The sequence below is a fragment of the Ambystoma mexicanum genome, chromosome 1p (genome assembly GCF_040938575.1).
Source record: "Ambystoma mexicanum isolate Mex_15411 chromosome 1p, UKY_AmexF1_1, whole genome shotgun sequence".
In the NCBI taxonomy this organism is placed as follows: domain Eukaryota; kingdom Metazoa; phylum Chordata; class Amphibia; order Caudata; family Ambystomatidae; genus Ambystoma; species Ambystoma mexicanum.
In genome coordinates this window covers 1,438,820,121-1,438,834,979 of record NC_090921.1, presented here as the reverse complement: position 1 = coordinate 1,438,834,979, position 14,859 = coordinate 1,438,820,121, and positions in this window count along the sequence as shown.

Sequence of the window (14,859 nt, the reverse complement as noted above, 5' to 3'; positions counted from 1 at the left end):
ATTAGCACCTGGGGCGGGGGTGGGGGGGGGGCTGACCAGGAAATGGAATATAGGCTCCGTGCGGAGCCCCGCCTTCCCTTTCCATGGTGGCCATCTTGGCATAGTATTTTCATTCATTGAACAGTACACACGCAGCGTCTTGTTCAATGAATGAACATAAGTTACTGCTTTGGTAACCTGGGGTGCTAATAATAGTAACACCCCGTTCCAAGGGCTGGAAGGGGTGTAATGGCCCAGAGCGCATGTTAATGGACCTCGCTTTGCTCGGCCCGTTAACTTTGGCTGACAGGCCGTTAACCCCACCCCGTTCCAGCCCTTGGAACATGGTTTTAACACCACAGTAGGAATCTGTGAGCAGCTGCTTCATAATCCGCACTTAAGCGTAATTTACGCCTGTCAAATCTTGTCAGCTCTGTGATCTGGATTCAAGGATCCAAATGTGAACATCTGAATGCGACAATCAAAGGGCTGGATTTCACTCAATCATCTTGGATCTTAGGACTTATCATCTGCAGAGCATCATGGAATGGCCATTAACAGCATAACACTTGGATATGATTGCTGCAGAATGAGGGGGTTAACCTTATCTCCTTAGCACAGTTTGGGGGTAAAAAATAAAATGTTAGAGCAATGTTTTTTGTTATTAGTATGATATTTATTGGGCGTGGATCTAGCTTCGAGAAGCAACAGAGAGATTTTCAATCATATGGGGAACATGTTGAGGGGAGCAGAGAAACAAGGAATTGGGGAGCTAATGACAGGGGGGCATTTGTCAGTAAGGGATCTACAAGTCACCAGGAGAGGACACAGTGTGGACCTGAACACCCCCTCTCAGGTAGGTGCATGGACATAGGTGTTAGTGTGGTGCCAACAACACACAGAGCAAGGTACAGTATTATAGAAAGAAGAAGAAGCACTTTGTAGCAAGCCACAAACTAAACAATATGATGAAACAAAGAAGACTCAGGGGGATATAAAAAGTACCTTCACTCCTTTTAAAATCCCATCCAATTAAAGGTAAATGGGTCTCTCTCCTGGCCATTCCCTTACTGTGGCTACCATCTATCAGCCACCTGGTCAGATCTCCTCCTTCCTCTCTGAGTGGGCAGACCTCTCCTCTTCCCCCCTGTTCTCAACAACTCAACTCCTCCTTCTTGGAGACTTCAACATCCAACTGGATGCTTCTTGTCCTTCCGCTGGACTCTTTTGTGACCTCTGCGACTCTCACTCTCTATTCTCCCCTCTAGCCTAACTCACTTTGCAGGGCACACTCTGGATGTTCTGATCTCTTCAGACCTCCCATTTCAAAACCTCTCACCACTCCTCTCTCCTGAAGTGATCACTTTCTCCTTTCCTCCCATCTCACCCTCTCTACCCCTCAGGTCAAGCCAACTCCAGCACTGCCACCTACCTTTGTGGTTATCCGACCCATGAAGCATGTGTCAGATGAGGCTTTTGCCACCACTTTCTTGCCTCCTACTCCCCCTTTGGCTGACACACACCCTGACACAGCCCTTTCCATGCTCCACTATGCTATATCTGATACTCTCAATGTTCTTGCCCCTGTTATGAGGATCTGCTTGATGCCCAAAGCCAAGTATGACTTGGACCTTGTCCCCCTTAAACGCAAGTACAGGGTGGATGAGAGGAAATTGCATGCTTCCGGTACATCCTCTGACAAACTGGCCTGCAGCCTGCTCCAAAGGAAATACTGGCTCTCTGTCCACACCAAGAAGAGAGCTCAAATCCAAGCCGGTGGCATCTAGCAACTCGGCTGATCTCTTTTAAAATCTGCAAGTAGTGGGCCAATCCTGCTGCAGTCTCTACCTCCCTGGTCCCCTCCTAGGCCCTCTGCACGGTCCTGGCTTCTCATTTCATCTCTAAAACTCAGGACATCCTGTCCTCTTTCTCTTCCTCTCCCCCTCTTCCCTCTACTCCCTGCTCTTCCTCTGGCCCTTCTTCGGCCACCTCTCCTCCCTCCTTCTCTGCCTTTCCCCCGTTCTCCTCAGACAAGGTTTCTAGACAAGTCTGATCTATGAAAGTTTCGTCAAAACAGGTTCACCCCTGTCCTCCAAAACCATCAAGGACCACACTGACACCATGGCTCCTGCTCTGGCTTATTTCTGCAACCACTCTTTCACCACTGGAGTTTTCCCCTCGCCCCGAAGCACTCCCTTGTGCACCCTCTTCTTAAGAAACCCTCTGCCGACCTGTCCTACCTGGCTAACTATCGTCCAATCTCCATCACACCTTTCCTGGGCAAACTCCTGAAAAAGCTGGCCATATCCCAGCTTAATCTTCACACTGAATCTGTTATTGTCTCCATGACCATCAGTCTGGCTTCAGAGCTGCCAGAAGCATGGAAACTACTCTCCTGAACATCCTTGAAGACCTGCTCTCCAATCTTGATTCCAATACCACCTTTGTCCTCATCTTACTTGTGCACCCTCTTCTTAAGAAACCCTCTGCCGACCTGTCCTACCTGGCTAACTATCGTCCAATCTCCATCACACCTTTCCTTGGCAAACTCCTGAAAAAGCTGGCCATATCCCAGCTTAATCTTCACACTGAATCTGTTATTGTCTCCATGACCATCAGTCTGGCTTCAGAGCTGCCAGAAGCATGGAAACTACTCTCCTGAACATCCTTGAAGACCTGCTCTCCAATCTTGATTCCAATACCACCTTTGTCCTCATCTTACTTGATCTCTCTTCTGCCTTTGACACGGTCAACCATGCCATGATATGATATGATATGATAAGGTATTTGTAACGCGCCTATACACAAGCTCAACCTTCTCCGTGATAACCTGGGTGTCACTGATCAGTCCCTGGCATGGCTGACCTCCTTCCTCTCTGACAGACCCTCCCAGGTCTAACTTCGGTCCTTCCTCTCCTCTATCTCTACCTGTGGTGTTCCCCAGGGGTCTAACCTATCTCCCTGGCTGTTAGACCAATACCTGGCAATTCTTGGCCACTGCATTGCCGCTCTCTGCCCCAACTTCCAGTGCTATGCGGATGGCACTCAACTCATTTTCAGGCCCCCCTCTGCTACCTCTTCTCCTTCTCTCATCTTTGACTGTCTGTCTGTCTGCTATCCAGTAGTGGTGTGCCGCCAATGATCCCTGCCTTAATGCAGGTAAGACTGAGATTCTCCTCATCGGAACACCTGCCACCTCCTTTCCTGTCACTCTCTGCCACCCTCTCTTGGCCTTCTTCCTGCTGCCACCTGTAAGGCTAAATATCTCGGTTTCATCTTCAACTCCACACTTTCCTTCTCTCCTCACATCTCTGATGTCTCTAAGAAGTCAACTACCAGCTGCACCTACTCCGAGGTGTTCTTCCTTTCCTCTCCTTCCCCCAGAAGCTCACTGTTTCCAGAGCTCTGGTTCTCTCCAGGCTAGACTACTGCAACAGCCTCTTTCTAAATCTGCCTGCCTCTCCTCTCCGCCCTCTGCAACTCATCCAAAACAGGATTGCAAGACTTGTCCTTGGCTTGAAGCCCAGGGATTGTATCTCTCCAGGACTGAAATCTCTGCACCGGCTCCCAGTGGCGACGTGGATTAAGTTCAAAACCCTCTGCATTGTCCACAAGGCCTTCTGAAGCCTAGGACCTCAATACCTACAACTCTCTCTCCCTAAATATCTTCCTTCTCGAGCTCTTCGCTCATCAGCCTCCAACTCCCTCGGAGTTAGTCGCTTCTGCAAGTAGGGAGTTGATGGTAATAAATTAGGGAGAGAGTGTTTGGTGGACACGTCTGCGTTAGTGTAGGTGGGTGTTTAGACTGTGGCAGACCCCATTAGATGGGAGTTGTGAGTAGTGCAGATGATTGTATGGTGGTATTTTGTGGGGAAGGGGGTGCTGATGAATTGTTAATTTATTCAAGGAAGGGATGCAGTAGGATAGCAGATCTTGGATATGTCTGTCATCTTGATTTTTTGTGTTTTTTCAGATTATCTTGTATATTATTTGTTGATTTATATGGATTGGCTGAGGTGGAAAGGCCGACACCAGTGGTAGTGTGTACATAATTGCACTTGGCACAGAAGTGGTGAATGCAAGGCCTGAGGAGGGTGTGATCAGGTATTTACATACTAAAATAGAACATGTTAGATAGCAAGAGGGCCTGCGGAGAAGGCCATAGGTGTACTAATACTCAGTGTTTGTGTGGGCCTTTGGAGAAGGCTTGTGAGTGTGATAAGTGTGAGTAGGCAGAGCTGTGGAGCGGGCCAGTGAATGTGGACAGGGCGTGAACAGGTGGAATTGTAAGCATGGATGTGGGAGCGGAAGGTGGGATGTTTAAGAGGTAAGAGTGAGGGGGAGGGAATTGGGAGACTATGAAAAGGAAACAAGAGTAATTGGGGTAATTTGAGGATTAAAAGGAGAGGGCTGCGGGCTTTGGACAGGAGTGCAGCCGAAGTACAGAAGTGGGTGGAAATGGTGTTCAGAATGGACATGCCCATGGACTATTTATGTTATAAGTTGCCCCAATATTGTGATAAAATACTCAAGTACCATTTTCAGTGGGTACAGTACACTGCAGAACAGTGCTTCCACAAATGGCTAGGAGAAGGAAAGTTCAATAGTGGAATAATAGAAAGTATGTTTTTGTATTCATAAGCAACATATAAAGGATCTACATGCAAGAAAAGGCAAAATATGTTAGGGCACTGGAAGCTCTATGAAGAGAAAAAGGAAGAATCCTAATGAGTATGGGCAGGACAGTGGCACAGCTTTGTTGCCTAATTCGCTGCCCCCTCCCTACGGGTTGTGCCCCATACTGAAACGTGCCACAGGGTACACCAAACCAAGGCACTTGTCCTTGAATAGAAGGGGGACTAGGATAGAGAAAAGGAAGCCAGAGGCTGGCGGCACTGGGGAACAAAAGTAGAAGAACAGCAGGAAGCATTTGGCTGACAAAGAAGAGAGCATGCAACAACAGTTGGGCACCATGTTCAAGGAGGCAGAGAGGGTGATAGATATAGAGGTGCAGAGACAGGAGAAGGGGTAGGATGCAGTCAGGGGTAAGGATAGGTGGACATCTGGGAAGATAATGTTTAAGTTGGACAAAGAAGACTCTGACGAGAGGGAGGATGGGCAGGATTGGTTTGAAGAGGACTCCATCCCCTCCGAAGAGTACGATGGGGCGGGCATGTGTACTGGCGAAAGGTGGACGATGAGCCCAGGGATGTGGATCGGGAGAAGGAGAGGGGATGGAGACAGAGAGAAAACGGGGCTAGTAAGGGAGAGAGCAGGGACTGGTTCCAGGCACTCCACAATGAAAAGGGGAGGATGGCAGTTTTAAAGGCCCAATGATGCAGGTAAGGCTCCATTCCTTGTATCCAACTACCCCTGTTGTGTTGCATGAGGGGAGTGAAGACGCGCACTACATACCAAGGCAGATGATGGACAGAGACAAACTAATATACAGCTTTCCCTCCCTTTTTTCAGGAATGGGCAAGTGGATATACGCCCCCGAGAAGGAGACAGGACGGGTTACCCTAGCGACGGAGATATGAAAAGCTTGTTCGCAGCAATAATGAATATTAGCAATACAGATAAGAGCATATTCTTGCCGGAACCTCCAATATAAAGCTTGCATTTGTGGTAGTTTGGACTCAAAATGCAGCATTTTAGTAATATTCTTTCCAAAATAACAAAACAATGGACCATTTACCCTGTGTTTAGCTATAATAATAATAATAATAATAATAATAATAATAATAATAACAATAATAATAATCTGACAATATGTTATAGAGTAAGTGCACCAAGTGATTCGTGTGATTGAGGAGACTGGAAATCCCTTGGTGAATTTGCGGCATTTTGGACTCTGTTCCCAAGCCTCTGCTGAGTGTGTGTATGCGTCTTTAAGAAATGCTACTTTAAATACCTCGCCGGTTGCGAAGGGAGAACAGTGCGCCAAGTGATTGGTGTGATTGTGGAGACTGGATATTTCTTGGTAAATTTGCTGCATTTTGGACTCTGTTCCTGAGCCTCTGCTGAGCGTGTGTATGCTCCTTTAAGAAACGCTCCTTTAAATACCTCACCGGAAATGATGCGAGAAAAGTGCACCAATTGATTGGCGTGATTAGCGAGGAGGCAGAGAGACTGTGCTGTGCCATTACCAGTCCTGAAAGACCATAAGGAAATGTCTGTTGTGTATGCAGTAAGCTTTTAATTGAACCCTGCCTCTTTCATTGGTGTCCTCACTCGCTAGACTTGCTGCAATAGTTAACATCTGTATTGTACTTTATATTGCAAAGGAAACACTGGCACTTGAAATCCAGCATCGTGCTGGGAAAATCTCAAAACAAAAGCATGTATAACCTAAGAATTAGCAAGCCCTATGTGAAGGCACAAGGTTACAAATGGGCTGCATTCACTCTACTGCCAAATGAATAACTGGTATGAACATTTAAGTGATGACCCGGTGTGGGGGTTCTAAATGTTGCTTTCATAATTCTTCTGAAACTTTGTGGATGCATACATGATGATGTCCAGAAGCAAGGTTTGTCGATCTCCCAACTGTTGACAAGCAGTAATAATGCCCAACATATGTAACTGCTCCTCCTTTTAACGAGGAGACTGAACCCACTACTGATACTACTATTTCAAATCAGTCCCAAGAAGTTGTAGATGTGGGGTCCCAGCCCCATGAGGATTCTGAGTCGCCTCTTAGCTATCCCACACATATGCAGGCTCGTAGGATAAAGAAGCTAAAAAAAGAGGCGAAACTTACCAACTTGGACTTATCTGGAACCCTATCTGAGGAAGACACAGCTGAGCCAATGAACTCAGCTATTGCGACTGTTGTAACTCAGTCAATTAACCAATAAAGCAAAGACAAAAGCAACAAGGAGAAAGAAACGTTGCCAACAAAATGTGGGGACTTTAACCAGCCGGTTACTACAAGATAATGATGTAAATGCTTTTTGTCCCAATGTCATTAATTCACCCTCCAACAAATCAGTAGTTGGTTCTGTTGGTTTGACAGCCTCCTCGCCCTCTGAGCCATGTGCACCTCTAGACAACATGTGTGCAGAGGTAGAAACTGGACATCACATTTCTCCATTGGTTACTGTTGGTAAATTAAGCACAGTAGCAAAGTTAGACGCTCAGACTCTGACGATCCAACATAGAGCCGAGGCTGGCGTGAAAATGCATATTAATAGAGCGAACCTACTAAAACCCTTTGCTAAAATACCATCATTTCGCATTTTGAATTCATGTGATTTTGATTTCGTTGCACCTGAGTGCGGGGGTGGGGTTGGTGGGATGGCTTGTGTTCATTGTGTATTTCCTATGACAGCTTCATTAATCAGAAACCAGGTTGACTCATTGGAGTTGTTGGGATATGATCTAGATAAACCTTGCACACCTCAAGCGACTACTTCCTCTGCAACCATTGCAAAAAATCTCTATCAGAGATAACAATCATGGGAGCAGCTCCTGTTAGTCCAGATAAGATATTGGGCCTGACTGTTGTGTTGTCATTAGCCATTTCAGACAGAGACAGATATATATATCCATTATATCTACATATGCTATGTTGCATTTGAATGCCACATTTTGGATGAATTTTGCTACAGAAATAGGCCCTGTTATATGAAGGGTTTGCTTAGTTATAATGTTGCTATATATGCTGAAAGATATGCATTTATAATGTGTTATGCCATTTATGTAGTGCTAGAAGAGATATGATGGGAGCTTGGCGCTAATGCATGAAACTGGCTCTCTAAGCCAGACACTAAGCAAGACCATGAGAAGCTGCTCGTGTTACGAGGAGAGTTGTTTACGGTAGACTGTGAATCGAAGAATGTCAACAGGTTAGGTCACCTTTGCCCTAGTAGAAGCGAGTGAGACGGCCTGGTTTATCAGGCCTCCTTGGGTTTGCAGACAGCAAGAAGGAGGGTGGCATTTTCAGGGAGTGAGGTGCTTTGCACAGAGGGATTTCGGTGGCGAGAAAGGGACTCAGAGCTGAATGGGAGGATGTTATGTTTCGTAACACAGAGAGGAAGGCCACATGTACTGACTGACAGATAGAGGGAGACGCAGTTTGAAAGCGGTTCCATCTTGCTTTGAGATGTCACAATGACAAGAAAACATAGTGGGCCTACAGAGGACATTGTCTACGTAGGGAGACAGTTTGATGCTTGCCTCATTTAGAAATGCTTAGATATGAGTTACCATAGGGATATATGTATGTCACTTAGCACTATATACAGCAGTGAGGGAGCAGAATTAGAAGCTTTTGGGGAAGCAATCAAGAAGCTTTTTGGGATGCAAGGAGAGGCTTTTGGAGAATCAGCTGAAATGCAGCTTGGGAGAGCAGACTGGCAGAGCAGATGAGAGCAGAGTTCGATATTGTTCTGGAACTCACCAATTCCTTCGAGCCAGTGAAGCAACTGGTTATCAACGCTCCCCTGTGCTCAATGCAGGATGGAGAGCTCATCTTTTCAAACCATCAGGTGAGACTATAAGAGGGGACATCAAAGGTGATCTGTGGGGAGAATAGCGGGGGTGGGGGGGATTTACGCTCAACTCCACGGGTGGTTAATTCCCTTTCTCCATTTGCAGAAGAATATTCCTACGGGCCAAGCAAACAAAGCTAGGTGGGCCAGTCCAGGCCGTCATCTCGGCCCTACGCGTCACATTGGTGGAGACCGCACCTGTCCAGTTCCGATCGACGCCTCTGTGGGAGCCAGGTGAGCGTAACAGAACGCGAAGCCTACCCACAAATTTCCACCCGGGCGTTATGGATTCCTCAGAGACTGACCAATTGGCCCAATTACTAGGGGAACTGAGGGCTGAAGTGCATTCCGCCCATCAAGAAACCAATGCTCTTAGGAGAGAACTGATTTTGTCAAAGGAGCGAACTCATGACCTTGCTAGGCAACTATTGCAAAGCCAGGCTGGACAAGCACCCTTACCTGGTTCCAGGGGAAATCCAGCTCCTGTGTTATCGAGTAACCCTGTGCAAATAAACCTACCAGGAAATATTCCATTAGCTCCACCCGAACGCTTTGCCGGAGATCCCAAAAGGTTCGCCGTGTTTATGAACCAATGCCGCTTGCACTTTTTATGCAGACCTGGAGCCTTCCCAAACGATCAAGACAAGGTAGCCTTTGTATTGTCATATCTCAGCGGCAGTGCAGCTGATTGGTCAATTCCACTAGTTACTCAGGATGACCCAATTCTTCGGGATTTTCAGGGCTTTCAAACGAGCATGGAAAGACTATTTGCCCGGCACTCCCAAGGACAGGCCCTGGATAACGAACTTTTGTCCCTACGACAGAGTAACCAGGACCTTCTATCCTACATCGCAAGTTTTAATAGGTTGATAGTGGAAGCTGGATGGCCTGAGGTACAACCACCCAAGAAGGTGGTAGGAGCTGCTGATAAAAGCCATATGTAGTCAGACTCAGGAAATGACCACGCCGGACAAGTGTAGAGGTCCGCTTGCCGAGCTTGAAGAAGGATACTCAGACCTCGCATTTCATCATACCAATGGTCCTCGTAGATCCAGGGCAGCCATCGCGTATGCACGCAGTAAGGGCATACATTGATAGCGGGGCCATAGGAAACTATGTGGACTATGAATTGGCTTCCAGGATGAATCTACCTCTCTGCCGAAAAACCACCTCAGATGTCATCACCACAGTCGATGGAACTGAAATTGCCTCTGGGCCTGTAACTCATTCCACCGCAGAGATGACACTATTGGGTCAGGATGGGCATCGAGAGACTATTGTGTTTGATCTAATCAAAGCCCCACAGTTCCAAATAATACTGGGGATACCTTGGTTGGAAACACATAATCCTTGTATTGATTGGCGAGAGAAGAGAATAACCTTCCTGGATTGTGCACAAACCTGTTACCCAAAGAAAAGTCAGAACGCAGGCCTGGCCACAGTAACCACAGCAGTCATGCAACTACCTCCAGAATACCAAGAATTCCAGGATGTCTTCCAAAAAGAACAGGCAAACACCTTACCTCCTCACAGATCGTACGATTGTCAAATCGATCTCATACCCGGTGCACAACCCCCTTGTAGCAGGATCTATGCCCTTACAGAACCTGAGAACCTTCACCTACGACAATACTTAGACCAGTGCCTTGCCAATGGCTTTATTCGCCCATCCAAGTCCCCTGCATCTTCAGCTTTGTTCTTCGTGCCCAAAAAGGAAGGTGACCTCAGAATGTGCATAGACTACTGCGCATTGAACCAACCAGATAACTGTTAAGAACCGATACCCATTGCCTCTGATCCCTAAACTACTAGACCAAGTGAAGGACGCTTGTATATACACTAAATTAGATCTCCGGGGGGCATACCATCTGGTACGTGTAAAAGAAGGCGATGAATGGAAAACTGCTTTCCGCACTAAGTATGGGTTATTCGAATACCAGGTGATGCCTTTCGGGTTGTGCAATGCACCAGCAGCCTTCCAATACTTCATGAACGGTGTCCTTCGTGAACTCATTGACGTTTGTGTTGTCGTATATATCGATGATATTCTAGTATACTCCTCTTCAGAATCTGACCATGTGAAGCACGTTCGAGCAGTCCTTGAGAAATTGTGCCAGCACAAACTATATGCAAAACTGGAAAAATGCTTTTTTCATGCCACAGAAGTTGAATTCCTTGGGTTTATCCTGACCCCAAAGGGAGTCCGAATGGACTCACGAAAGGTGGACACAATCCTTAAGTGGCCATCACCAAGTTCAGTTAAAGGAGTACAAAGCATGCTCGGCTTTGCCAATTTCTACCGCAGATTCATCCCGGATTTTTCACATGTTGTACATCCTATCACAGCACTCTTGCGAAAAAATAAACACTTTATGTGGACTGAAGAAGCTGAAAATGCCTTCCAAGAGCTGAAAGCGAAATTCACGTCTGCACCTGTATTAAAGCACCCACGCCCTGAACTTACATACATAGTGCAAACTGATGCATCCAGTCTAGCCATGGGTGCTGTCCTGTCTCAAAAGGACCCTGAAACTGGCCAGCTTCATCCAGTAGCATTTTGGTCCAGAAAGTTCTCGGCACCCGAGTTAAACTATGCGGTTACCGACAAGGAGTTATTAGCCATTAAATCCGCCTTCAAGGCTTGGCGGCACTATCTTCTCGGTGCCAGGAATACCATTACTGTGATCACCGATCACCAGAACTTACAGTATTTAAAGACAGCCAAGGCCCAATCGTCACGTCAACTCCGATGGGCATTGTTCTTTGCCGAGTTCGATTTCGCAATAACCTATCGACCAGGTTGTAAGAATGGTAAAGCAGACGCCTTATCCTGAATAGGGATGGGAGAGGCAGAAGTGAACCCAGAACCAGTACCTATAATTTCCGAACAAAGAATTCTTGGCATGACTAATCTACAGACACTAGAGGACATTCAGGTAAATATCCAGCAACTCTTTGATCCTACAGCCCTGCAGGACTGGATAAAAAAAGGCCCGGACTACTCTGTCACCAATGATCTGCCTTATTACCAAGGGCGGCTATTTCTGCCACACAAGGAACTACAAGAGCTAGTCATTTCCCGTTATCATGATACCCTAATGGAGGGGCACCCAGGTATTGCAAAAACTGAAGCTAAAATTAAAAGACAATTCTGGTGGCCCACCTGGCAAAGGATATTAAATCATTTGTGATGTCTTGTGGCATTTGCGCCCAAAACAAAAGTCAAAAGAAAAAAACAGCTGGACTCTTACAACCTTTAGACATTACGCCTACACCATGGCACACCTTATCGTTAGACTTTATTACTGATCTACCCCCATGCAATGGATTTAAGACCATTCTAGTTATTGTGGAACTTTTTTCCGAAATGGCCCACTTTATTCCTTTAAAGGGATTACCTTCAGCTTCAATCCTGGCTAAGGAGTTCCTCGAAAACATTGTTCGCATACACAGATTTCCGTCCATATTGGTCTCTGACCGGGGCAGTCAATTCATTTCACATTTTTTGAAAAAATGCTGTCAATTGGCGCAAATCCATGTGAGGTTATCGACCAGTCACCACCCCCAGACCGATGGTCAAATGGAGAGGACCAACCAGACTCTCGAACAATACCTGCGTTGTACATTACATCAGACTGGGAGTAATTGGAAAGACATTCTTTGGATCGCTGACTATGCATACAATAATTCAGTACACTCTGGGACTGGACAAAGCCCCTTTTATACCTTATATGGGCACCATCCTCGAACCTCAGACTTTGACTCACCCCAACACTTAGAAATGCCTGCAGTGGACCATCTGCACGCTATGATTACACAAGCCTTCAAGGAAGCAACTACACATTTAAAACAAGCAAAAGAAAAATACAAGAAAGAAGCTGATCGGCATAGAAGTGATACTCCACAATACCAGATAGGGGACCATGTATGGTTAGCCACAAAACATATACCTCTAAAGGGAACACTGACCTTTAACCCCATATATTTGGGACCTTACTCTGTTAAGGCCATTATCAACCCGGTGGCTGTTAAGTTGGACTTACCTGCTAATATGCGAATTCACCCCGTCTTTCATGTGTCACTTTGAAGCCAGTGCAACCAGGGACAAGACTAACCAAGCCACCAGACCCTATCCTTGTAGACGGAGAACCCGAATTTGAGGTTAAGAACATCCTGGACTCCAAGCTGATAAAGTCAAACTCTTTTATTTAATTGACTGGAAAGGTTACGGACCACAGGAAAGGTCATGGGAACCTAGTGACCATGTTCAAGCACCCCGATTGGTGAAAAAATTCCACTGAAATTTCCCAGACAAACCGAAACCATAGGGAAGAACGACTTTAGGAGGGATCTTGGGGGGAGTGCTGTCACGATGCCTACCCCCGGGGACCCACACCAAGTCCAGCAACCCCGGAAGCAGGCATCAAGTTATCCTAAGCAAGCCCAACAACCCCTGCTAGGGGCTATTTGGGTCCAGTCCTGGCGCCTATGGCGCCAGGCTCATATGGAGAGTCAGTCCTGGCACCATAGGTGCCAGGCTCATAGATTAAAACTTACCTGATGGAGACCATGCTGCAAACTTACCTGATGCAGACCATGCTGCAAGAGCTCCAAGCCAAAAGAGGCTTGGAAGGGACTACTTTACCTAGGGACTATTTTTTTACTTGGGCGGGGCTGGGGAGGAATACTTACCTGGGACTACTTTGGAGGGTATTTAAACCACGTCCGAAGAGCAGCACACGCTTCGCGTTATTCTGCATCCAGCAGCGTAACGCTCACCGTGCCTGCAAGTCTGCATCCAGCCTTCTGCCACGCCCGCCTCGAGTTTGGAGCTCCTAGAAAAAGGGAGAAAGAAGGAGAAAAGGTTAGAACAAGAGCAATACCTTTTATCCTTACCTGAATTCCCGATCCATCGCGCCTTCGAGCTGGAAGAAAGAAGTTATTTTATGCGCTTCGCCTCGCCTGCTGCAGCGCCGAGCTGAACTCACCGGCCTTCGCAGCATCTTCACATTCCACTGCATCCTCCTGCATGTTCCCGCCACACTCCGGCACCTAAGGGGAAGACAGGAACAGCAAGGTGAGCCAAGGGAATGCACAGAGGAATATTAGTTACCCCCCATAGACTTACCTGATTTTACCACCGCGGGTACTATTCCTCTTCACGGGTCGGCGCAGCTTCCACTGCATCTTCGCCGAACGCCGGCCCCTAAAGGCAAACAAAAGGACAGCAAGGTGAAACAAAGGGACTAACAAGGGGTAACCTCCTCACCACAATAGACTTACCTGATTTTACCACCGGAGGTATTATTCCCTGAGACTTCATACTTTCTCTCAGCGCCTGAATAAGGGAGAAAGCAACGGGTTACATATTGACATTATTTTATCGAACTGTGTTGGAATATACAAATCCTTACCAGAATACTACCGGTTGCCACGAGGAACTCTTCATTAGGGTCAAGCTGCAACCTGCAAGGAATCGGATAAGAGTGAAAGACAGGCATTTGAACTCTTACGAACTTTATACTTACGACGTCTTGCCGGGAATCTCAGAGTCAATATTGTTCTGGAACTCACCAATTCCTTCGAGCCAGTGAAGCAACTGTTTATCAATGCGCCCCTGCACTCAATGCAGGATGGAGCGCTCATCTTTTCAATAAGAGGGGATATCAAAGGTGATCTGTGGGGAGAACAGCGGGGGTGAGGGGATTTACGCTCAACTCCACGGGTGGTTAATTCCCTTTCTCCATTTGCAGAAGAATATTCCTACGGGCCAAGCAAATGAAGCTAGGTGGGCCAGTCCAGTCCGTCATCCCGGCCCTACGCATCACATTGGTGGAGACCGCAGCTGTCCAGTTCCGATTGAGCCTCTGTTGGAGCCAGATGAGCGTAACAAGAGTGCAATGCATTGTAGATCCAGCAGGACTGGGTGAATAGGTTGCTATGCACAGAAGCAAGAAGAGTTGGCAATTGTAGATTGCACTCAAGCATAAGGGGTAGCTTCCAAATTCGGTTTTGTTAGTAGTGTGTTTTTATATGTCTTGCTGAAGCATGAATACATGTATTCCTTTGTTACAAATGCATTGACTTCTGTGTTTCGTTCTCGTGTCCATTTCTTTGTATGTGGTTTGTATGAGTGTCCTATTTGGCAGTAATACAGTGCAGTGCACACTCGCCTGAGGTATTTAGCTGAGATATATTTTGCAGGCAATAACGGGGGTCAGAGTGTGCCCCCCCCGAGGTAGATGTAGATTTGTTGCAGTCCGACGTCTTGGTAAAAAGCCCATTGTTGAGTACGATGACAAAAAAGGTGGCAATGGTTAAAATTGATATCGAATATTCTCAGAAATTAAATGTTCATGTTATTTCATGGAACACCCGTGGCCAT